Source organism: Chenopodium album, chromosome 21 (genome assembly GCF_948465745.1).
Source record: "Chenopodium album chromosome 21, dcCheAlbu1.1, whole genome shotgun sequence".
NCBI classification, from domain to species: domain Eukaryota; kingdom Viridiplantae; phylum Streptophyta; class Magnoliopsida; order Caryophyllales; family Amaranthaceae; genus Chenopodium; species Chenopodium album.
This window is the reverse complement of record NC_137854.1, coordinates 24,557,848-24,585,385: the sequence shown is the minus strand read 5'-3', so window position 1 is coordinate 24,585,385 and position 27,538 is coordinate 24,557,848.

The window sequence follows — 27,538 nt, the reverse complement described above, 5'->3', positions numbered from 1 at the left end:
TTGAATCAAATGAAAGTCAATTGCATTCCACAATGCTTATTGAGTCAAATGAAAGTCAAACACTTTCAACAAAGCATTTAGAATCAAATGAAAGTCATATACATTCAAACAAAGCTTTTTGAATCAAATGAAAGTCAATTGCATTCCACAATGCTAATTGAGTCAAATGAAAGTCAAACACATTCAACAAAGTTAATTGAGTCAAATGAAAGTCAAACACATTCTAACAAAGCTTTTTGAATCAAATGAAAGTCAAATGCATTCAACAAAGCTATTTGAGTCAAATGAAAGTCAAACACATTCAACAACGGTAATTGAGTCCAATGAAAGTCAAACACATTCAAACAAAGCTTTTTGAATCAAATGAAAATCAAATACATTCAACAAAGCTAATTGATTCAAATGAAAGTGAAACACTTTCAACAAAGCTTTTAGAATCAAATGAAAGTCAAATACATTCAAACAAATCTTTTTGGATCAATTGAAAGTCAATTGCATTCCACAATGCTAATTGAGTCAAACGAAAGTCAAACACATATAACAAAGCTAATTATGTCAAATGAAAGTCAAACACATTCTAACAAAGCTTTTTGAATCAATTCAAAGTCAAATGCATTCAACAAAGCTATTTGAGTCAAATGAAAGTCAAACACTTTAAACAAAGCTTTTACAATCAAATGAAAGTCAAATACATTCAAACAAATCTTTTTGAATCAATTAAAAGTCAATCGCATTCCACAATGCTAATTGAGTCAAACGAAAGTCAAACACATTTAACAAAGCTAATTGAGTCAAATGAAAGTCAAACAAATTCTAACAAAGCTTTTTGAATCAATTCAAAGTCAAATGCATTCAACAAAGCTAATTGAGTCAAATGAAAGTCAAACACTTTCAACAAAGCATTTAGAATCAAATGAAAGTCAAATACATTCAAACAAAGCTTTTTGAATCAAATGAAAGTCAATTCCATTCCACAATGCTAATTGAGTCAAATGAAAGTCAATTACATTCTACAAAGCTAATTGAGTCAAATGAAAGTCAAACACATTCTAACAAAGCTTTTCGAATCTTGTGAAAATCAAATGCATTCAACAAAGCTAATTGAATCAATTGAAAGTCAAACACTTTCAATAAAGCTTTTAGAATCAAATGAAAGTCAAATGCTTTCAAACAAAGCTTTTTGAATCAAATAAAAGTAAATTGCATTCCACAATGCTAATTGAGTCAAATTAAACTCAAACACATTCAACAAAGCTAATTGAGTCAAATGAAAGTCAAACACATTTTAACAAAGCTTTTTGAATCAAATGAAAGTTAAATGCATTCAAAAAAGCTAATTGAGTCAAATGAAAGTCAAACACAATCAAACAAAGCTTTTTGAATCAAATGAAAGTCAAATGCATTCAACAAAGCTAATTGAGTCAAATGAAAGTCAAACACTATCTAACAAAGCTTTTTGAATCAAATGAAAGTCAAATGCATTCAACAAAGCTAATTGAGTCAAATGAAAGTCAAACACTTTAAACAAAGCTTTTAGAATCAAATGAAAGTCAAATGCATTCAAAAAAATTTTTTAAATCAAATGATAGTCAAATGCATTCAACAAAGCTAATTTAGTCAAATGAAAGTCAAACACATTCAACAAAGCTAATTGAGTCAAATGAAAGTCAAACACATTTTAATAAAGCTTTTTGAATCAAAGGAAAGTCAAATGCATTCAACGAAGCTAATTGAGTCAAATGAAAGTCAAACACTTTCAACAAAGCTTTTAGAATAAAATGAAAGTCAAATACATTCAAACAAAGCTTTTTGAATCAAATGAAAGTCAATTGTATTCCACAATGCTAATAGAGTCAAATGAAAGTCAAACACATTTAAACAAAGCTTTTTGAATCGAATGAAAGTCAATTGCATTCCACAATGCTAATTTAGTCAAATGAAAGTCAAACACATTCAACAAAGCTAATTGAGTCAAATGAAAGTCAAACTCGTTCTAAACAAAGCTTTTTGAATCAAACGAAAGTCAATTGTATTCCGCAATGCTAATTGAGTCAAATGAAAGTCAAACACATTCAACAAAGCTAATTGAGTCAAATGAAAATCAAACACATTTAAACAAAGCTTTTTGAATCAAATGAAAGTCAAATGCATTCAACAAAGCTAATTGAGTCAAATGAAAGTCAAACACATTCAAACAAAGCTTTTTGAATCAAATGAAAATCAAATGCATTCAACAAAGCTAATTGAGTCAAATGAAAGTCAAACACTTTCAACAAAGCTTTTAGAATCAAATGAAAGTCAAATACATTCAAACAAAGCTTTTTGAATCAAATGAAAGTCAAATACATTCAAACAAAGCTTTTTGAATCAAATGATAGTCAAATGCATTCAACAAAAATAATTAAGTCAAATGAAAGTCAAACACATTGAACAAAGCTAATTGAGTCAAATGAAAGTCAAACACATTTTAATAAAGCTTTTTGAATCAAAGGAAAGTCAAATGCATTCAACGAAGCTAATTGAGTCAAATGAAAGTCAAACACTTTCAACAATGCTTTTAGAATAAAATGAAAGTCAAATACATTCAAACAAAGCTTTTTGAATCAAATGAAAGTCAATTGTATTCCACAATGCTAATAGAGTCAAATGAAAGTCAAACACATTTAAACAAAGCTTTTTAAATTAAATGAAAGTCAAACGCATTCAACAAAGCGAATTGAGTCAAATGAAAGTCAAACACTTTCAACAAAGCTTTTAGAATCAAATGAAAGTCAAATACATTCAAACAAAGGTTTTTGAATCAAATGAAAGTCAATTGCATTCCACAATGCTTATTGAGTCAAATGAAAGTCAAACACTTTCAACAAAGCATTTAGAATCAAATGAAAGTCATATACATTCAAACAAAGCTTTTTGAATCAAATGAAAGTCAATTGCATTCCACAATGCTAATTGAGTCAAATGAAAGTCAAACACATTCAACAAAGTTAATTGAGTCAAATGAAAGTCAAACACATTCTAACAAAGCTTTTTGAATCAAATGAAAGTCAAATGCATTCAACAAAGCTATTTGAGTCAAATGAAAGTCAAACACATTCAACAACGGTAATTGAGTCCAATGAAAGTCAAACACATTCAAACAAAGCTTTTTGAATCAAATGAAAATCAAATACATTCAACAAAGCTAATTGATTCAAATGAAAGTGAAACACTTTCAACAAAGCTTTTAGAATCAAATGAAAGTCAAATACATTCAAACAAATCTTTTTGGATCAATTGAAAGTCAATTGCATTCCACAATGCTAATTGAGTCAAACGAAAGTCAAACACATATAACAAAGCTAATTATGTCAAATGAAAGTCAAACACATTCTAACAAAGCTTTTTGAATCAATTCAAAGTCAAATGCATTCAACAAAGCTATTTGAGTCAAATGAAAGTCAAACACTTTAAACAAAGCTTTTACAATCAAATGAAAGTCAAATACATTCAAACAAATCTTTTTGAATCAATTAAAAGTCAATCGCATTCCACAATGCTAATTGAGTCAAACGAAAGTCAAACACATTTAACAAAGCTAATTGAGTCAAATGAAAGTCAAACAAATTCTAACAAAGCTTTTTGAATCAATTCAAAGTCAAATGCATTCAACAAAGCTAATTGAGTCAAATGAAAGTCAAACACTTTCAACAAAGCATTTAGAATCAAATGAAAGTCAAATACATTCAAACAAAGCTTTTTGAATCAAATGAAAGTCAATTCCATTCCACAATGCTAATTGAGTCAAATGAAAGTCAATTACATTCTACAAAGCTAATTGAGTCAAATGAAAGTCAAACACATTCTAACAAAGCTTTTCGAATCTTGTGAAAATCAAATGCATTCAACAAAGCTAATTGAATCAATTGAAAGTCAAACACTTTCAATAAAGCTTTTAGAATCAAATGAAAGTCAAATGCTTTCAAACAAAGCTTTTTGAATCAAATAAAAGTAAATTGCATTCCACAATGCTAATTGAGTCAAATTAAACTCAAACACATTCAACAAAGCTAATTGAGTCAAATGAAAGTCAAACACATTTTAACAAAGCTTTTTGAATCAAATGAAAGTTAAATGCATTCAAAAAAGCTAATTGAGTCAAATGAAAGTCAAACACAATCAAACAAAGCTTTTTGAATCAAATGAAAGTCAAATGCATTCAACAAAGCTAATTGAGTCAAATGAAAGTCAAACACTATCTAACAAAGCTTTTTGAATCAAATGAAAGTCAAATGCATTCAACAAAGCTAATTGAGTCAAATGAAAGTCAAACACTTTAAACAAAGCTTTTAGAATCAAATGAAAGTCAAATGCATTCAAAAAAATTTTTTAAATCAAATGATAGTCAAATGCATTCAACAAAGCTAATTTAGTCAAATGAAAGTCAAACACATTCAACAAAGCTAATTGAGTCAAATGAAAGTCAAACACATTTTAATAAAGCTTTTTGAATCAAAGGAAAGTCAAATGCATTCAACGAAGCTAATTGAGTCAAATGAAAGTCAAACACTTTCAACAAAGCTTTTAGAATAAAATGAAAGTCAAATACATTCAAACAAAGCTTTTTGAATCAAATGAAAGTCAATTGTATTCCACAATGCTAATAGAGTCAAATGAAAGTCAAACACATTTAAACAAAGCTTTTTAAATCAAATGAAAGTCAAGCGCATTCAACAAAGCGAATTGAGTCAAATGAAAGTCAAACACTTTCAACAAAGCTTTTAGAATCAAATGAAAGTCAAATACATTCAAACAAAGGTTTTTGAATCAAATGAAAGTCAATTGCATTCCACAATGCTTATTGAGTCAAATGAAAGTCAAACACTTTCAACAAAGCTTTTAGAATCAAATGAAAGTCATATACATTCAAACAAAGCTTTTTGAATCAAATGAAAGTCAATTGCATTCCACAATGCTAATTAAGTCAAATGAAAGTCAAACACATTCAACAAAGTTAATTGAGTCAAATGAAAGTCAAACACATTCTAACAAAGCTTTTTGAATCAAATGAAAGTCAAATGTATTCAACAAAGCTATTTGAGTCAAATGAAAGTCAAACACTTTAAACAAAGCTTTTAGAATCAAATGAAAGTCAAATACATTCAAACAAATCTTTTTGAATCAATTGAAAGTCAATTGCATTCCACAATGCTAATTGAGTCAAACGAAAGTCAAACACATTTAACAAAGCTAATTAAGTCAAATGAAAGTCAAACACATTCTAACAAAGCTTTTTGAATCAATTCAAAGTCAAATGCATTCAACAAAGCTAATTGAGTCAAATGAAAGTCAAACACTTTCAACAAAGCTTTTAGAATTAAATGAAAGTCAAATACATTCAAACAAAGCTTTTTGAATCAAATGAAAGTCAATTGCATTCCACAATGCTAATTGAGTCAAATGAAAGTCAATTACATTCTACAAAGTTAATTGAGTCAAATGAAAGTCAAACACATTCTAAAAAAGCTTTTCGAATCTCGTGAAAATCAAATGCATTCAACAAAGCTAATTGAATCAATTGAAAGTCAAACACTTTCAATAAAGCTTTTAGAATCAAATGAAAGTCAAATGCTTTCAAACAAAGCTTTTTTAATCAAATAAAAGTCAATTGCATTCCACAATGCTAATTGAGTCAAATGAAAGTCAATTACATTCTACAAAGCTAATTGAGTCAAATGAAAGTCAAACACATTCTAACAAAGCTTTTCGAATCTCATGAAAATCAAATGCATTCAACCAAGCTAATTGAGTCAAATGAAAGTCAAACACAATCAAACAAAGCTTTTTGAATCAAATGAAAGCCAAATGCATTCAACAAAGCTAATTGAGTCAAATGAAAGTGAAACACATTCAACAAAGCTAATTGAGTCAAATGAAAGTCAAACACATTCAAACAAAGCTTTTTGAATCAAATGAAAGTCAATTGCATTCCACAATGCTAATTGAGTCAAATGAAAGTCAAACACATTCGACAAAGCTAATTGAGTCAAATGAAAATCAAACACATTCAAACAAAGCTTTTTGAATCAAATGAAAGTCAATTGCATTCCACAATGCTAATTTAGTAAAATTAAAGTCAAAGACATTCAACAAAGCTAATTGAGTCAAATGAAAGTCAAACTCATTCAAACAAAGCTTTTTGAATCACACGAAAGTCAATTGCATTCCACAATGCTAATTGAGTCAATTGAAAGTCAAACACATTCAACAAAGCTAATTGAGTCAAATGAAAGTCAAACACATTCAAACAAAGCTTTTTGAATCAAATGAAAGTCAATTGCATTCCACAATGCTAAATAAGTCAAATGAAAGTCAAACACATTCGACAAAGCTAATTGAGTCAAATGAAAGTCAAACACATTCAAACAAAGCTTTTTGAATCAAATGAAAGTCAATTGCATTCCACACTGCTAATTGAGTCAAATGAAAGTCAAACACATTCGACAAAGCTAATTGAGTCAAATGAAAGTCAAACACATTTAAACAAAGCTTTTTGAATCAAATGAAAGTCAAATGCATTCAACTAAGCTAATTGAGTCAAATGAAAGTCAAACACATTAAACAAAGCTAATTGAGTCAAATGAATGTCAAACACAATCAAACAAAGCTTTTTGAATCAAATGAAAGACAATTGCATTCCACAATGCTAATTTATTAATATTAAAGTCAAAAACATTCAACAAAGCTAATTGATGCAAGTCTAAGCATGGAGAACTTCGAAGATTTGCTTATCATGCATCAAGATAGTTTGTCCTTAAACATTGATTCAAGCCAAGCATTGCATGGACATTTTCTTGGATATCAAAGCAAAGCTACAGTTTGCTTAGTAGCGTTTCTTGGAGTCTAGTATACTTTCTTTACTTAGATTTTGCTTACAAGTTTTTACCTTTCACTTGAAAGGGTTTTTCTTGTTTTAAGCACATTAGGATTTATTTTTCTGTTATTTTAAGATTGGTTAGACGTCCTTAGTTATTAGGAAAGATATTAGTTTGTTAGAGTTTGTTTAGAACTAGGTTTTCTAGTAGTTTCGTAGCAGTTTTGAAGAGGTCCAAAGAACTGCAGAAACGGACTTGAAGCTCAAGGAAAACATATGTCGTATAATATGATTTTGGAAACGCCAGGAAGTCAGCTAACCAATGAAGGTGGTGTCATGAGAATCGGAGTTCATTTGGTCAGTCAACGAAGACAAAAACTAAAACCGCGCAAAGCTGGAGGTAGGTCGGTTTGGTTAGTTTCCTTATCTAAGTCAGTTTAGTATTCCTATTCCACTTAGGTTACTTGGAGATAAAGGCTAGGGATTTTTCCTAGTCCTATTAGGTTTCTAATACTTAGTTTAAGTCTATAAATAATCATGTTATTCGTGAGTTTTGGGATATAAAAAATTAATATTCAGATTTACTTCTTAAGTTGCATACTTGAGTTTTTGTTGATTGCGATCAATTGCTGTTTTGCTTGTTTTAGTTAAAACATTCGTTTAGGGTTAATTAATTAGGTGGATTCTTAGTTAATTAATCTTAGTTTTTGTTTAATTCTTGGTGGATTTCCTGTATAGAATTAAGCTTAAACATATCTCATGTGTTTGTTGGTTTTCGGATCAATAATTCACATCATCTTGGTATCAGAGCGAGGTTCGGGAAAAATTAAACTGGGAACAATTGGCTGGGAATTTTTACGTGATTCTTTTTGCATTGAACTCTAAAAACGTCCTGCTACCACCATATAAAATTTCATAATTTTTAGTTGAGTAACGCGTTCTACACAGCCTCAAACGTTTGGTGTTTGTGCACTGATTTGCGGTTGGGAGTCCGGTTTTTGTGTTGCCTAATTTTCCTTCAAGATTCGATCTTTTAATCAAGATTTTTGCATGAACTGACTTGTTTTGTGTAGGAATCATGAGTGACGAGGAGGTTCCACAGGTTCCAAGGGGATTAACCTTAGAACAGGCTCAAAATCTTAGAAGAGATAGGCGAATTGACGAGTTGGCAGCAAGGATGGATGAGATGTTAAAAAGGCTTGATACTCTTGCTGGAGATTCTTCAAGGAAAGGGAATTCTAACCCTAATTCTGGTTCAAGTGAGGAAGAACAACCAAGGAGGAACCCAAGGAGGCCACGAAATAATTATTCTTCAAGTGATGAATCACCAAGGCCTAGGAGAAGAGACCGACCAAAGGAAGATGATAGGAACCTTAGATTAGATCTTCCCGAATTCAATGGGAGTATGAATGAACCTGAAAAATACTTTGAGTGGATTAGAAGGGCCGAGACACTCTTTGATTACAAGGAGTATGATGAAAGGAAAAGATGCAAATTGGCTGAATTAAAACTGACCGGTTATGCTAGTCTTTGGTATGATAATCTAAAGAAGAAGAGGCATAAGGAGGGGCGTGAAAAGATCTCAACTTGGGAGCAACTCAAGAAGCACATGAAAAAAAGGTTCGTACCTAGTGATTATGTTCAAGATATTTACCTTAAGATGCAAACTTTTAAACAAAATTCTATGACTGTTGAGAATTACATTGTTGAATTTGAAAAGTTATGCATGCTATGTGGTTTAGAAGAGATTGTTGAGCATAAGATTGCTAGATTTATTTCGGGGTTGATTGATAATATTGCTGAAAAAGTTGAATTGCAACAATATTGGTCCTTTGAGGATGTTTGCAAGGTAGCTTTGAAAGTTGAAAAACAGATAAAGGGGAAGAAAGGGACGTACACTAAGTCCTTTGTAAAAGATTTCACTAAACCTTTTGAGAAGAATAGCTTGGAGAAAAGTGGTTCTAGTTCGAACTACAAGGAGACTAAATCAAAATTTGAAGCTCCTAAAAAGTTTGTTGAAGATAGGAAGTGCTTCAAGTGTGGTAGTGTTGGTCACATTGCAACTAATTGTCCGTCAAAAAGAGTAATGACTGCTCAAGAGTGGGAACAAGAACAAGCTAAGTGTGAGCAAGGTAGTGACTATGAAGAAAAGAACGAAGAGGAAAACTTTGAAGAAGAGGAGGGGCATATTGACGAAATTGATCCCGAGACTCATGGTCAAAGTTTGGTTCTAAGAAGGGCACTACACTCTAAAACCGTACCTATGGAAAACAATCAAAGGGAGAAAATCTTTCTTACAAGGTGCAAGGTAGAAGATAGGTTGTGTGATATGATCATAGACACCGGGAGTTGCACTAATGTGGTATCTACTACTTTGGTAGACAAATTGAAGTGGCCAACTACTGAACATCCAAGCCCTTATAAGCTTCATTGGCTTAATAATTCGAGTGATGTTAAGGTAACTAAACAAGCCTTAATCTCCTTTTCAATTGGTAAATTTCATGATAAAGTTTTGTGTGATGTTTGTCCTATGGATGCTTGTCATATACTGTTAGGCCGTCCTTGGCAATATGATAGATTTGTGAAGTTTGATGGAAGGACTAATGTGTATGTTGTGAGAAAAGGAGAAAAAGAGAGACCGGTTGCTTTAAAACCTTTGATAAGCAACAAGCCTTCTAATGTTACCTCTAATTCGAAGAGTTCTTATTTGATTAGTGAGAGGGAATTAGAAAAAGAGATTTGCAGCAACAATGTGGTATATATACTTGTTTCTAATGAGATTCGAATTGATCAAAATAAGCAAGCAAAGAGGCCGTATGAATTGGAATCTGTTTTAGAAGAATTCAAGGATGTCTTTCCTAAGGAATTACCTCCGGGACTACCTCCTATTCGTGGGATAGAGCATCAAATTGACTTGATTCCGGGAGCACCATTACCTAATAAGGCAGCCTATAGAAGTAATCCGGAAGAAACAAAGGAGATGCAAAGGCAAATTGAAGAGTGTTCTAAAGGAGCCGTTGGTTCTTATTTGCTGCAAGATGGTTTTCTTTTCAAAGGAAATCGACTTTGTCTTCCTAAGTGTTCTATTAGAGAGCTAGTTGTTAGAGAAGCTCATGGGGGAGGAATTGCTGGTCACTTTGGCATTACAAAGACCTTGAGTATGTTACAAGAACACTTCTATTGGCCTAAGATGCTCACGGATGTGCAACTAGTTATTTCTAGGTGTGCAACTTGTCAAAAAGCGAAGGCTACTTTTCATCAAGGCTTGAATACTCCTTTACCTGTTCCAGATTCACCTTGGGAAGATATTTCTATGGATTTTATTGTGGGATTGCCGAGAACACAACGGGGGAAAGACTCTATTATGGTTGTTGTGGATAGGTTCTCTAAGATGGCTCATTTTGTTCCTTGTCACAAAGTGGATGATGCTATGAAAGTGGCGGAATCATACTTCAAAGAGATTGTTAGATTGCATGGAATTCCGAAAACTATTGTGAGTGATCGAGATACAAAGTTCATGAGTTTCTTTTGGAAGTCTTTATGGAAGCTTGTGGGAACTAAATTGCTCTTTAGTACATCTTACCATCCACAAACTGATGGACAAACCGAGGTTACTAATCGTACTCTTGGTGCGCTTTTGCGTGGGTTAGTGAGTAAGACACAAAAGGATTGGGACATCAAGTTAGCTCATGCGGAGTTTGCTTATAATAGATCACCTACATATGCTACCAAACATAGTCCTTTTGAGGTAGTCTATGGAATCAATCCGAAACTTCCAATTGATCTTGTTCCATTGCCTAAAGGTGAGTTAATTCACAAAGATGCCGAGTCTAAGTTGAAAAGTATGCTGAAATTACATGCTCAAGTTCGAACAAGAATAGAGAAAGTAAATGACATGTACAAAGCTAGAGCAAACAAGCATAGAAAGCAACAAGGTTACAATGTTGGAGACTTGGTATGGTTACATTTAAGAAAGGAAAGATTTCCAGGAAAACGCAAGAATAAGTTGATGCCTAGAGGTGAAGGTCCTTTCAAGATTGTTGAGAAGATCAATGACAATGCTTATAAGTTGGAACTTCCGGGAGAGTATGGAGTTAGTGCTACATTCAATGTTGGTGATTTGGCTAAGTACATCCCTGATGAAGAACTTCGAGATTTGAGGACAAATTCTTTTGAAGAAGAGGAGGATGATGCAAGTCTAAGCATGGAGAACTTCGAAGATTTGCTTATCATGCATCAAGATAGTTTGTCCTTAAACATTGATTCAAGCCAAGCATTGCATGGACATTTTCTTGGATATCAAAGCAAAGCTACAGTTTGCTTAGTAGCGTTTCTTGGAGTCTAGTATACTTTCTTTACTTAGATTTTGCTTACAAGTTTTTACCTTTCACTTGAAAGGGTTTTTCTTGTTTTAAGCACATTAGGATTTATTTTTCTGTTATTTTAAGATTGGTTAGACGTCCTTAGTTATTAGGAAAGATATTAGTTTGTTAGAGTTTGTTTAGAACTAGGTTTTCTAGTAGTTTCGTAGCAGTTTTGAAGAGGTCCAAAGAACTGCAGAAACGGACTTGAAGCTCAAGGAAAACATATGTCGTATAATATGATTTTGGAAACGCCAGGAAGTCAGCTAACCAATGAAGGTGGTGTCATGAGAATCGGAGTTCATTTGGTCAGTCAACGAAGACAAAAACTAAAACCGCGCAAAGCTGGAGGTAGGTCGGTTTGGTTAGTTTCCTTATCTAAGTCAGTTTAGTATTCCTATTCCACTTAGGTTACTTGGAGATAAAGGCTAGGGATTTTTCCTAGTCCTATTAGGTTTCTAATACTTAGTTTAAGTCTATAAATAATCATGTTATTCGTGAGTTTTGGGATATAAAAAATTAATATTCAGATTTACTTCTTAAGTTGCATACTTGAGTTTTTGTTGATTGCGATCAATTGCTGTTTTGCTTGTTTTAGTTAAAACATTCGTTTAGGGTTAATTAATTAGGTGGATTCTTAGTTAATTAATCTTAGTTTTTGTTTAATTCTTGGTGGATTTCCTGTATAGAATTAAGCTTAAACATATCTCATGTGTTTGTTGGTTTTCGGATCAATAATTCACATCACTAATTGGGTCAAATGAAAGTCAAACTCATTCAAACAAAGCTTTTTGAATAACACGAAAGTCAATTGCATTCCACAATGCTAATTGAGTCAATTGAAAGTCAAACACATTCAACAAAGCTAATTGAGTCAAATGAAAGTCAAACACATTCAAACAAAGTTTTTGAATCAAATGAAAGTCAATTGCATTCCACAATGCTAATTGAGTCAAATGAAAGTCAAACACATTCGACCAAGCTAATTGAGTCAAATGAAAGTCAAACACATTCAAACAAAGCTTTTTGAATCAAATGAAAGTCAATTGCATTCCACAATGCTAATTTAGGAAAATTAAAGTCAAACACATTCAACAAAGCTAATTGAGTCAAAAGAAAGTCAAACTCATTCAAACAAAGCTTTTTGAATCACACGAAAGTCAATTGCATTCCACGATGCTAATTGAGTCAATTGAAAGTCAAACACATTCAACAAAGCTAATTGAGTCAAATGAAATTCAAACACATTCAAACAAAGCTTTTTGAATCAAATGAAAGTCAATTGCATTCCACAATGCTAATTGAGTCAAATGAAAGTCAAACACATTCGACAAAGCTAATTGAGTCAAATGAAAGTCAAACACATACAAACAAAGCTTTTTGAATCAAATGAAAGTCAATTTCATTCCACAATGCTAATTTAGTAAAATTAAAGTCAAACACATTCAACAAAGCTAATTGAGTCAAATGAAAGTCAAACTCATTCAAACAAAGATTTTTGAATCACACGAAAGTCAATTGCATTCCACAATGCTAATTGAGTCAATTGAAAGTCAAACACATTCAACAAAAGCTAATTGAGTCAAATGAAAGTCAAACACATTCAACAAAGCTTTTAGAATCAAATGAAAGTCAAATACCTTCAAACAAAGCTTTTTGAATCAAATGAAAGTCAATTGCATTCCACAATACTAGTTGAGTCAATTGAAAGTCAAACACATTCAACAAAGCTAATTGAGTCAAATGAAAGTCAAACACTTTAAACAAAGCTTTTAGAATCAAATGAAAGTCAAATACATTCAAACAAATCTTTTTGAATCAATTGAAAGTCAATTGCATTCCACAATGCTAATTGAGTCAAACGAAAGTCAAACACATTAACAAAGCTAATTAAGTCAAATGAAAGTCAAACACATTCTAACAAAGCTTTTTAAATCAATTCAAAGTCAAATGCATTCAACAAAGCTAATTGAGTCAAATGAAAGTCAAACACTTTCAACAAAGCTTTTAGAATCAAATGAAAGTCAAATACATTCAAACAAAGCTTTTTGAATCAAATGAAAGTCAATTGCATTCCACAAAGCTAATTGAGTCAAATGAAAGTCAAACACATTCAAACAAAGCTTTTTGAACCAAATGAAAGTCAATTGCATTCCACAATGCTAATTGAGTCAAATGAAAGTCAAACACATTCGACAAAGCTAATTGAGTCAAATGAAAGTCAAACACATTCAAACAAAGCTTTTTGAATCAAATGAAAGTCAATTGCATTCCACAATGCTAATTGAGTCAAATGAAAGTCAAACACATTCGACAAAGCTAATTGAGTCAAATGAAAATCAAACACATTCAAACAAAGCTTTTTGAATCAAATGAAAGTCAATTGCATTCCACAATGCTAATTTAGTAAAATTAAAGTCAAACACATTCAACAAAGCTAATTGAGTCAAATGAAAGTCAAACTCATTCAAACAAAGCTTTTTGAATCACACGAAAGTCAATTGCATTCCACAATGCTAATTGAGTCAATTGAAAGTCAAACACATTCAACAAAGCTAATTGAGTCAAATGAAAGTCAAACACATTCAAACAAAGCATTTTGAATGAAATGAAAGTCAATTGCATTCCACAATGCTAAATAAGTCAAATGAAAGTCAAACACATTCGACAAAGCTAATTGAGTCAAATGAAAGTCAAACACATTCAAACAAAGCTTTTTGAATCAAATGAAAGTCAATTGCATTCCACACTGCTAATTGAGTCAAATGAAAGTCAAACACATTCGACAAAGCTAATTGAGTCAAATGAAAGTCAAACACATTTAAACAAAGCTTTTTGAATCAAATGAAAGTCAAATGCATTCAACTAAGCTAATTGAGTCAAATGAAAGTCAAACACATTAAACAAAGCTAATTGAGTCAAATGAATGTCAAACACAATCAAACAAAGCTTTTTGAATCAAATGAAAGACAATTGCATTCCACAATGCTAATTTATTAATATTAAAGTCAAAAACATTCAACAAAGCTAATTGGGTCAAATGAAAGTCAAACTCATTCAAACAAAGCTTTTTGAATAACACGAAAGTCAATTGCATTCCACAATGCTAATTGAGTCAATTGAAAGTCAAACACATTCAACAAAGCTAATTGAGTCAAATGAAAGTCAAACACATTCAAACAAAGTTTTTGAATCAAATGAAAGTCAATTGCATTCCACAATGCTAATTGAGTCAAATGAAAGTCAAACACATTCGACCAAGCTAATTGAGTCAAATGAAAGTCAAACACATTCAAACAAAGCTTTTTGAATCAAATGAAAGTCAATTGCATTCCACAATGCTAATTTAGGAAAATTAAAGTCAAACACATTCAACAAAGCTAATTGAGTCAAAAGAAAGTCAAACTCATTCAAACAAAGCTTTTTGAATCACACGAAAGTCAATTGCATTCCACGATGCTAATTGAGTCAATTGAAAGTCAAACACATTCAACAAAGCTAATTGAGTCAAATGAAATTCAAACACATTCAAACAAAGCTTTTTGAATCAAATGAAAGTCAATTGCATTCCACAATGCTAATTGAGTCAAATGAAAGTCAAACACATTCGACAAAGCTAATTGAGTCAAATGAAAGTCAAACACATACAAACAAAGCTTTTTGAATCAAATGAAAGTCAATTTCATTCCACAATGCTAATTTAGTAAAATTAAAGTCAAACACATTCAACAAAGCTAATTGAGTCAAATGAAAGTCAAACTCATTCAAACAAAGATTTTTGAATCACACGAAAGTCAATTGCATTCCACAATGCTAATTGAGTCAATTGAAAGTCAAACACATTCAACAAAAGCTAATTGAGTCAAATGAAAGTCAAACACATTCAACAAAGCTTTTAGAATCAAATGAAAGTCAAATACCTTCAAACAAAGCTTTTTGAATCAAATGAAAGTCAATTGCATTCCACAATACTAGTTGAGTCAATTGAAAGTCAAACACATTCAACAAAGCTAATTGAGTCAAATGAAAGTCAAACACTTTAAACAAAGCTTTTAGAATCAAATGAAAGTCAAATACATTCAAACAAATCTTTTTGAATCAATTGAAAGTCAATTGCATTCCACAATGCTAATTGAGTCAAACGAAAGTCAAACACATTAACAAAGCTAATTAAGTCAAATGAAAGTCAAACACATTCTAACAAAGCTTTTTAAATCAATTCAAAGTCAAATGCATTCAACAAAGCTAATTGAGTCAAATGAAAGTCAAACACTTTCAACAAAGCTTTTAGAATCAAATGAAAGTCAAATACATTCAAACAAAGCTTTTTGAATCAAATGAAAGTCAATTGCATTCCACAAAGCTAATTGAGTCAAATGAAAGTCAAACACATTCAAACAAAGCTTTTTGAACCAAATGAAAGTCAATTGCATTCCACAATGCTAATTGAGTCAAATGAAAGTCAAACACATTCGACAAAGCTAATTGAGTCAAATGAAAGTCAAACACATTCAAACAAAGCTTTTTGAATCAAATGAAAGTCAATTGCATTCCACAATGCTAATTGAGTCAAATGAAAGTCAAACACATTCGACAAAGCTAATTGAGTCAAATGAAAATCAAACACATTCAAACAAAGCTTTTTGAATCAAATGAAAGTCAATTGCATTCCACAATGCTAATTTAGTAAAATTAAAGTCAAACACATTCAACAAAGCTAATTGAGTCAAATGAAAGTCAAACTCATTCAAACAAAGCTTTTTGAATCACACGAAAGTCAATTGCATTCCACAATGCTAATTGAGTCAATTGAAAGTCAAACACATTCAACAAAGCTAATTGAGTCAAATGAAAGTCAAACACATTCAAACAAAGCATTTTGAATGAAATGAAAGTCAATTGCATTCCACAATGCTAAATAAGTCAAATGAAAGTCAAACACATTCGACAAAGCTAATTGAGTCAAATGAAAGTCAAACACATTCAAACAAAGCTTTTTGAATCAAATGAAAGTCAATTGCATTCCACACTGCTAATTGAGTCAAATGAAAGTCAAACACATTCGACAAAGCTAATTGAGTCAAATGAAAGTCAAACACATTTAAACAAAGCTTTTTGAATCAAATGAAAGTCAAATGCATTCAACTAAGCTAATTGAGTCAAATGAAAGTCAAACACATTAAACAAAGCTAATTGAGTCAAATGAATGTCAAACACAATCAAACAAAGCTTTTTGAATCAAATGAAAGTCAATTGCATTCCACAATGCTAATTTATTAATATTAAAGTCAAAAACATTCAACAAAGCTAATTGAGTCAAATGAAAGTCAAACTCATTCAAACAAAGCTTTTTGAATAACACGAAAGTCAATTGCATTCCACAATGCTAATTTAGTCAATTGAAAGTCAAACACATTCAACAAAGCTAATTGAGTCAAATGAAAGTCAAACACATTCAAACAAAGCTTTTTGAATCAAATGAAAGTCAATTGCATTCCACAATGCTAATTGAGTCAAATGAAAGTCAAACACATTCGACCAAGCTAATTGAGTCAAATGAAAGTCAAACACATTCAAACAAAGCTTTTTGCATCAAATGAAAGTCAATTGCATTCCACAATGCTAATTTAGTAAAATTAAAGTCAAACACATTCAACAAAGCTAATTGAGTCAAATGAAAGTCAAACTCATTCAAACAAAGCTTTTTGAATCACACGAAAGTCAATTGCATTCCACGATGCTAATTGAGTCAATTGAAAGTCAAACACATTCAACAAAGCTAATTGAGTCAAATGAAATTCAAACACATTCAAACAAAGCTTTTTGAATCAAATGAAAGTCAATTGCATTCCACAATTCTAATTGAGTCAAATGAAAGTCAAACACATTCGACAAAGCTAATTGAGTCAAATGAAAGTCAAACACATACAAACAAAGCTTTTTGAATCAAATGAAAGTCAATTTCATTCCACAATGCTAATTTAGTAAAATTAAAGTCAAACACATTCAACAAAGCTAATTGAGTCAAATGAAAGTCAAACTCATTCAAACAAAGATTTTTGAATCACACGAAAGTCAATTGCATTCCACAATGCTAATTGAGTCAATTGAAAGTCAAACACATTCAACAAAGCTAATTGAGTCAAATGAAAGTCAAACACATTCAACAAAGCTTTTAGAATCAAATGAAAGTCAAATACCTTCAAACAAAGCTTTTTGAATCAAATGAAAGTCAATTGCATTCCACAATACTAATTGAGTCAATTGAAAGTCAAACACATTCAACAAAGCTAATTGAGTCAAATGAAAGTCAAACACTTTAAACAAAGCTTTTAGAATCAAATGAAAGTCAAATACATTCAAACAAATCTTTTTGAATCAATTGAAAGTCAATTGCATTCCACAATGCTAATTGAGTCAAACGAAAGTCAAACACATTAACAAAGCTAATTAAGTCAAATGAAAGTCAAACACATTCTAACAAAGCTTTTTGAATCAATTCAAAGTCAAATGCATTCAACAAAGCTAATTGAGTCAAATGAAAGTCAAACACTTTCAACAAAGCTTTTAGAATCAAATGAAAGTCAAATACATTCAAACAAAGCTTTTTGAATCAAATGAAAGTCAATTGCATTCCACAAAGCTAATTGAGTCAAATGAAAGTCAAACACATTCAAACAAAGTTTTTTGAACCAAATGAAAGTCAATTGCATTCCACAATGCTAATTGAGTCAAATGAAAGTCAAACACATTCGACAAAGCTAATTAAGTCAAATGAAAGTCAAACACATTCTAACAAAGCTTTTTGAATCAATTCAAAGTCAAATGCATTCAATAAAGCTAATTGAGTCAAATGAAAGTCAAACACTTTCAACAAAGCTTTTAGAATCAAATGAAAGTCAAATACATTCAAACAAAGCTTTTTGAATCAAATGAAAGTCAATTGCATTCCACAAAGCTAATTGAGTCAAATGAAAGTCAAACACATTCAAACAAAGCTTTTTGAACCAAATGAAAGTCAATTGCATTCCACAATGCTAATTGAGTCAAATGAAAGTCAAACACATTCGACAAAGCTAATTGAGTCAAATGAAAGTCAAACACATTCAAACAAAGCTTTTTGAATCAAATGAAAGTCAATTGCATTCCACAATGCTAATTTAGTAAAAAGAAAGTCAAACACATTCAACAAAGCTAATTGAGTCAAATGAAAGTCAAACTCATTCAAACAAAGATTTTTGAATCACACGAAAGTCAATTGCATTCCACAATGCTAATTGATTCAATTGAAAGTCAAACACATTCAACAAAGCTAATTGAGTCAAATGATAGTCAAACACATTCAACAAAGCTTTTAGAATCAAATGAAAGTCAAATACCTTCAAACAAAGCTTTTTGAATCAAATGAAAGTCAATTGCATTCCACAATGCTAATTGAGTCAATTGAAAGTCAAACACATTCAACAAAGCTAATTGAGTCAAATGAAAGTCAAACACTTTAAACAAAGCTTTTAGAATCAAATGAAAGTCAAATACATTCAAACAAATCTTTTTGAATCAATTGAAAGTCAATTGCATTCCACAATGCTAATTGAGTCAAACGAAAGTCAAACACATTTAACAAAGCTAATTAAGTCAAATGAAAGTCAAACACATTCTAACAAAGCTTTTTGAATCAATTCAAAGTCAAATGCATTCAACAAAGCTAATTGAGTCAAATGAAAGTCAAACACTTTCAACAAAGCTTTTAGAATCAAATGAAAGTCAAATACATTCAAACAAAGCTTTTTGAATCAAATGAAAGTCAATTGCATTCCACAATGCTAATTGAGTCAAATGAAATTCAATTACATTGTACAAAGCTAATTGAGTCAAATGAAAGTCAAACACATTCTAACAAAGCTTTTCGAATCTCGTGAAAATCAAATGCATTCAACAAAGCTAATTGAATCAATTGAAAGTCAAACACTTTCAATAAAGCTTTTAGAATCAAATGAAAGTCAAATGCTTTCAATCAAAGCTTTTTGAATCATATAAAAGTCAATTGCATTCCACAATGCTAATTGAGTCAAATTCAACTCAAACACATTCAACAAAGCTAATTGAGTCAAATGAAAGTCAAACACATTTTAACAAAGCTTTTTGAATCAAATGAAAGTCAAATGCATTCAAAAAAGCTAATTGAGTCAAATGAAAGTCAAACACAATCAAACAAAGCTTTTTGAATCAAATGAAAGCCAAATGCATTCAACAAAGCTAATTGAGTCAAATGAAAGTCAAACACATTTAACAAAGCTAATTGAGTCAAATGAAAGTCAAACACATTCAAACAAAGCTTTTTGAATCAAATGAAAGTCAATTGCATTCCACAATGCTAATTGAGTCAAATGAAAGTCAAACACATTCGACAAAGCTAATTGATTCAAATGAAAGTCAAACACATTCAAACAAAGCTTTTTGAATCAAATGAAAGTCAATTGCATTCCACAATGCTAATTTAGTAATATTAAAGTCAAACACATTCAACAAAGCTAATTGAGTCAAATGAAAGTCAAACTCATTCAAACAAAGCTTTTTGAATCACACGAAAGTCAATTGCATTCCACAATGCTAATTGAGTCAATTGAAAGTCAAACACATTCAACAAAGCTAATTGAGTCCAATGAAAGTCAAACACATTCAAACAAAGCTTTTTGAATCAAATGAAAGTCAATTGCATTCCACAATGCTAAATGAGTCAAATGAAAGTCAAACACATTCGACAAAGCTAATTGAGTCAAATGAAAGTCAAACACATTCAAACAAAGCTTTTTGAATCAAATGAAAGTCAATTGCATTTCACACTGCTAATTGAGTCAAATGAAAGTCAAACACATTCGACAAAGCTAATTGAGTCAAATGAAAGTCAAACACATTTAAACAAAGCTTTTTGAATCAAATGAAAGTCAAATGCATTCAACTAAGCTAATTGAGTCAAATGAAAGTCAAACACATTTAACAAAGCTAATTGAGTCAAATGAAAGTCAAACACAATCAAACAAAGCTTTTTGAATCAAATGAAAGTCAATTGCATTCCACAATGCTAATTTAGTAAAATTAAAGTCAAACACATTCAACAAAGCTAATTGAGTCAAATGAAAGTCAAACTCATTCAAACAAAGCTTTTTGAATCACACAAAAGTCAATTGCATTCCACAATGCTAATTGAGATTATTGAAAGTCAAACACATTCAACAAAGCTAATTGAGTCAAATGAAAGTCAAACACATTCAAACAAAGCTTTTTGAATCAAATGAAAGTCAATTGCATTCCACAATGCTAATTGAGTCAAATGAAAGTCAAACACATTCGACAAAGCTAATTGAGTCAAATGAAAGTCAAACACATTCAAACAAAGCTTTTTGAATCAAATGAAAGTCAATTGCATTCCACAATGCTAATTTAGTAAAATTAAAGTCAAATACATTCAACAAAGCTAATTGAGTCAAATGAAAGTCAAACTCATTCAAACAAAGCTTTTTGAATCACACGAAAGTCAATTGCATTCCACGATGCTAATTGAGTCAATTGAAAGTCAAACACATTCAACAAAGCTAATTGAGTCAAATGAAAGTCAAACACATTCAAACAAAGCTTTTTGAATCAAATGAAAGTCAATTGCATTCCACAATGCTAATTGAGTCAAATGAAAGTCAAACACATTCGACAAAGCTAATTGAGTCAAATGAAAGTCAAACACATACAAACAAAGCTTTTTGAATCAAATGAAAGTCAATTTCATTCCACAATGCTAATTTAGTAAAATTAAAGTCAAACACATTCAACAAAGCTAAATGAGTCAAATGAAAGTCAAACTCATTCAAACAAAGCTTTTTGAATCACACGAAAGTTAATTGCATTCCACGATGCTAATTGAGTCAATTGAAAGTCAAACACATTCAACAAAGCTAATTGAGTCAAATGAAAGTCAAACACATTCAAACAAAGCTTTTTGAATCAAATGAAAGTCAATTGCATTCCACAATGCTAATTGAGTCAAATGAAAGTCAAACACATTTGACAAAGCTAATTGAGTCAAATGAAAGTCAAACACATACAAACAAAGCTTTTTGAATCAAATGAAAGTCAATTGCATTCCACACTGCTAATTGAGTCAAATGAAAGTCAAACACATTCGACAAAGCTAATTGAGTCAAATGAAAGTCAAACACATTTAAACAAAGCTTTTTGAATCAAATGAAAGTCAAACACATTCTAACAAAGCTTTTTGAATCAATTCAAAGTCAAATGCATTCAACAAAACTAATTGAGTCAAATGAAAGTCAAACACTTTCAACAAAGCTTTTAGAATCAAATGAAAGTCAAATACATTCAAACAAAGCTTTTTGAATCAAATGAAAGTCAATTGCATTCCACAAAGCTAATTGAGTCAAATGAAAGTCAAACACATTCAAACAAAGCTTTTTGAACCAAATGAAAGTCAATTGCATTCCACAATGCTAATTGAGTCAAATGAAAGTCAAACACATTCGACAAAGCTAATTGAGTCAAATGAAAGTCAAACACATTCAAACAAAGCTTTTTGAATCAAATGAAAGTCAATTGCATTCCACAATGCTAATTTAGTAAAAAGAAAGTCAAACACATTCAACAAAGCTAATTGAGTCAAATGATAGTCAAACACATTCAACAAAGCTTTTAGAATCAAATGAAAGTCAAATACCTTCAAACAAAGCTTTTTGAATCAAATGAAAGTCAATTGCATTCCACAATGCTAATTGAGTCAATTGAAAGTCAAACACATTCAACAAAGCTAATTGAGTCAAATGAAAGTCAAACACTTTAAACAAAGCTTTTAGAATCAAATGAAAGTCAAATACATTCAAACAAATCTTTTTGAATCAATTGAAAGTCAATTGCATTCCACAATGCTAATTGAGTCAAACGAAAGTCAAACACATTTAACAAAGCTAATTAAGTCAAATGAAAGTCAAACACATTCTAACAAAGCTTTTTGAATCAATTCAAAGTCAAATGCATTCAACAAAGCTAATTGAGTCAAATGAAAGTCAAACACTTTCAACAAAGCTTTTAGAATCAAATGAAATTCAAATACATTCAAAAAAGCTTTTTGAATCAAATGAAAGTCAATTGCTTTCCACAATGCTAATTGAGTCAAATGAAATTCAATTACATTCTACAAAGCTAATTAAGTCAAATGAAAGTCAAACACATTCTAACAAAGCTTTTCGAATCTCGTGAAAATCAAATGCATTCAACAAAGCAAATTGAATCAATTGAAAGTCAAACACTTTCAATAAAGCTTTTAGAATCAAATGAAAGTCAAATCCTTTCAAACAAAGCTTTTTGAATTAAATAAAAGTCAATTGCATTCCACAATGCTAATTGAGTCAAATTAAACTCAAACACATTCAACAAAGCTAATTGAGTCAAATGAAAGTCAAACACATTTTAACAAAGCTTTTTGAATCAAATGAAAGTCAAATGCATTCAAAAAAGCTAATTGAGTCAAATGAAAGTCAAACACAATCAAACAAAGCTTTTTGAATCAAATGAAAGCCAAATGCATTCAACAAAGCTAATTGAGTCAAATGAAAGTCAAACACATTTAACAAAGCTAATTGAGTCAAATGAAAGTCAAACACATTCAAACAAAGCTTTTTGAATCAAATGAAAGTCAATTGCATTCCACAATGCTAATTGAGTCAAATGAAAGTCAAACACATTCGACAAAGCTAATTGAGTCAAATGAAAGTCAAACACATACAAACAAAGCTTTTTGAATCAAATGAAAGTCAATTGCATTCCACAATGCTAATTGAGTCAAATGAAAGTCAAACACATTCGACAAAGCTAATTGAGTCAAATGAAAGTCAAACACATTTAAACAAAGCTTTTTGAATCAAATGAAAGTCAAACACATTCTAACAAAGCTTTTTGAATAAATTCAAAGTCAAATGCATTCAACAAAGCTAATTGAGTCAAATGAAAGTCAAACACTTTCAACAAAGCTTTTAGAATCAAATGAAAGTCAAATACATTCAAACAAAGCTTTTTGAATCAAATGAAAGTCAATTGCATTCCACAAAGCTAATTGAGTCAAATGAAAGTCAAACACATTCAAACAAAGTTTTTTGAACCAAATGAAAGTCAATTGCATTCCACAATGCTAATTGAGTCAAATGAAAGTCAAACACATTCTAACAAAGCTTTTCGAATCTCGTGAAAATCAAATGCATTCAACAAAGCAAATTGAATCAATTGAAAGTCAAACACTTTCAATAAAGCTTTTAGAATCAAATGAAAGTCAAATCCTTTCAAACAAAGCTTTTTGAATTAAATAAAAGTCAATTGCATTCCACAATGCTAATTGAGTCAAATTAAACTCAAACACATTCAACAAAGCTAATTGAGTCAAATGAAAGTCAAACACATTTTAACAAAGCTTTTTGAATCAAATGAAAGTCAAATGCATTCAAAAAAGCTAATTGAGTCAAATGAAAGTCAAACACAATCAAACAAAGCTTTTTGAATCAAATGAAAGCCAAATGCATTCAACAAAGCTAATTGAGTCAAATGAAAGTCAAACACATTCGACCAAGCTAATTGAGTCAAATGAAAGTCAAACACATTCAAACAAAGCTTTTTGCATCAAATGAAAGTCAATTGCATTCCACAATGCTAATTTAGTAAAATTAAAGTCAAACACATTCAACAAAGCTAATTGAGTCAAATGAAAGTCAAACTCATTCAAACAAAGCTTTTTGAATCACACGAAAGTCAATTGCATTCCACGATGCTAATTGAGTCAATTGAAAGTCAAACACATTCAACAAAGCTAATTGAGTCAAATGAAATTCAAACACATTCAAACAAAGCTTTTTGAATCAAATGAAAGTCAATTGCATTCCACAATTCTAATTGAGTCAAATGAAAGTCAAACACATTCGACAAAGCTAATTGAGTCAAATGAAAGTCAAACACATACAAACAAAGCTTTTTGAATCAAATGAAAGTCAATTTCATTCCACAATGCTAATTTAGTAAAATTAAAGTCAAACACATTCAACAAAGCTAATTGAGTCAAATGAAAGTCAAACTCATTCAAACAAAGATTTTTGAATCACACGAAAGTCAATTGCATTCCACAATGCTAATTGAGTCAATTGAAAGTCAAACACATTCAACAAAGCTAATTGAGTCAAATGAAAGTCAAACACATTCAACAAAGCTTTTAGAATCAAATGAAAGTCAAATACCTTCAAACAAAGCTTTTTGAATCAAATGAAAGTCAATTGCATTCCACAATACTAATTGAGTCAATTGAAAGTCAAACACATTCAACAAAGCTAATTGAGTCAAATGAAAGTCAAACACTTTAAACAAAGCTTTTAGAATCAAATGAAAGTCAAATACATTCAAACAAATCTTTTTGAATCAATTGAAAGTCAATTGCATTCCACAATGCTAATTGAGTCAAACGAAAGTCAAACACATTAACAAAGCTAATTAAGTCAAATGAAAGTCAAACACATTCTAACAAAGCTTTTTGAATCAATTCAAAGTCAAATGCATTCAACAAAGCTAATTGAGTCAAATGAAAGTCAAACACTTTCAACAAAGCTTTTAGAATCAAATGAAAGTCAAATACATTCAAACAAAGCTTTTTGAATCAAATGAAAGTCAATTGCATTCCACAAAGCTAATTGAGTCAAATGAAAGTCAAACACATTCAAACAAAGCTTTTTGAACCAAATGAAAGTCAATTGCATTCCACAATGCTAATTGAGTCAAATGAAAGTCAAACACATTCGACAAAGCTAATTAAGTCAAATGAAAGTCAAACACATTCTAACAAAGCTTTTTGAATCAATTCAAAGTCAAATGCATTCAACAAAGCTAATTGAGTCAAATGAAAGTCAAACACTTTCAACAAAGCTTTTAGAATCAAATGAAAGTCAAATACATTCAAACAAAGCTTTTTGAATCAAATGAAAGTCAATTGCATTCCACAAAGCTAATTGAGTCAAATGAAAGTCAAACACATTCAAACAAAGCTTTTTGAACCAAATGAAAGTCAATTGCATTCCACAATGCTAATTGAGTCAAATGAAAGTCAAACACATTCGACAAAGCTAATTGAGTCAAATGAAAGTCAAACACATTCAAACAAAGCTTTTTGAATCAAATGAAAGTCAATTGCATTCCACAATGCTAATTTAGTAAAAAGAAAGTCAAACACATTCAACAAAGCTAATTGAGTCAAATGAAAGTCAAACTCATTCAAACAAAGATTTTTGAATCACACGAAAGTCAATTGCATTCCACAATGCTAATTGATTCAATTGAAAGTCAAACACATTCAACAAAGCTAATTGAGTCAAATGATAGTCAAACACATTCAACAAAGCTTTTAGAATCAAATGAAAGTCAAATACCTTCAAACAAAGCTTTTTGAATCAAATGAAAGTCAATTGCATTCCACAATGCTAATTGAGTCAATTGAAAGTCAAACACATTCAACAAAGCTAATTGAGTCAAATGAAAGTCAAACACTTTAAACAAAGCTTTTAGAATCAAATGAAAGTCAAATACATTCAAACAAATCTTTTTGAATCAATTGAAAGTCAATTGCATTCCACAATGCTAATTGAGTCAAACGAAAGTCAAACACATTTAACAAAGCTAATTAAGTCAAATGAAAGTCAAACACATTCTAACAAAGCTTTTTGAATCAATTCAAAGTCAAATGCATTCAACAAAGCTAATTGAGTCAAATGAAAGTCAAACACTTTCAACAAAGCTTTTAGAATCAAATGAAAGTCAAATACATTCAAACAAAGCTTTTTGAATCAAATGAAAGTCAATTGCATTCCACAATGCTAATTGAGTCAAATGAAATTCAATTACATTGTACAAAGCTAATTGAGTCAAATGAAAGTCAAACACATTCTAACAAAGCTTTTCGAATCTCGTGAAAATCAAATGCATTCAACAAAGCTAATTGAATCAATTGAAAGTCAAACACTTTCAATAAAGCTTTTAGAATCAAATGAAAGTCAAATGCTTTCAATCAAAGCTTTTTGAATCATATAAAAGTCAATTGCATTCCACAATGCTAATTGAGTCAAATTCAACTCAAACACATTCAACAAAGCTAATTGAGTCAAATGAAAGTCAAACACATTTTAACAAAGCTTTTTGAATCAAATGAAAGTCAAATGCATTCAAAAAAGCTAATTGAGTCAAATGAAAGTCAAACACAATCAAACAAAGCTTTTTGAATCAAATGAAAGCCAAATGCATTCAACAAAGCTAATTGAGTCAAATGAAAGTCAAACACATTTAACAAAGCTAATTGAGTCAAATGAAAGTCAAACACATTCAAACAAAGCTTTTTGAATCAAATGAAAGTCAATTGCATTCCACAATGCTAATTGAGTCAAATGAAAGTCAAACACATTCGACAAAGCTAATTGATTCAAATGAAAGTCAAACACATTCAAACAAAGCTTTTTGAATCAAATGAAAGTCAATTGCATTCCACAATGCTAATTTAGTAATATTAAAGTCAAACACATTCAACAAAGCTAATTGAGTCAAATGAAAGTCAAACTCATTCAAACAAAGCTTTTTGAATCACACGAAAGTCAATTGCATTCCACAATGCTAATTGAGTCAATTGAAAGTCAAACACATTCAACAAAGCTAATTGAGTCCAATGAAAGTCAAACACATTCAAACAAAGCTTTTTGAATCAAATGAAAGTCAATTGCATTCCACAATGCTAAATGAGTCAAATGAAAGTCAAACACATTCGACAAAGCTAATTGAGTCAAATGAAAGTCAAACACATTCAAACAAAGCTTTTTGAATCAAATGAAAGTCAATTGCATTTCACACTGCTAATTGAGTCAAATGAAAGTCAAACACATTCGACAAAGCTAATTGAGTCAAATGAAAGTCAAACACATTTAAACAAAGCTTTTTGAATCAAATGAAAGTCAAATGCATTCAACTAAGCTAATTGAGTCAAATGAAAGTCAAACACATTTAACAAAGCTAATTGAGTCAAATGAAAGTCAAACACAATCAAACAAAGCTTTTTGAATCAAATGAAAGTCAATTGCATTCCACAATGCTAATTTAGTAAAATTAAAGTCAAACACATTCAACAAAGCTAATTGAGTCAAATGAAAGTCAAACTCATTCAAACAAAGCTTTTTGAATCACACAAAAGTCAATTGCATTCCACAATGCTAATTGAGTCAATTGAAAGTCAAACACATTCAACAAAGCTAAT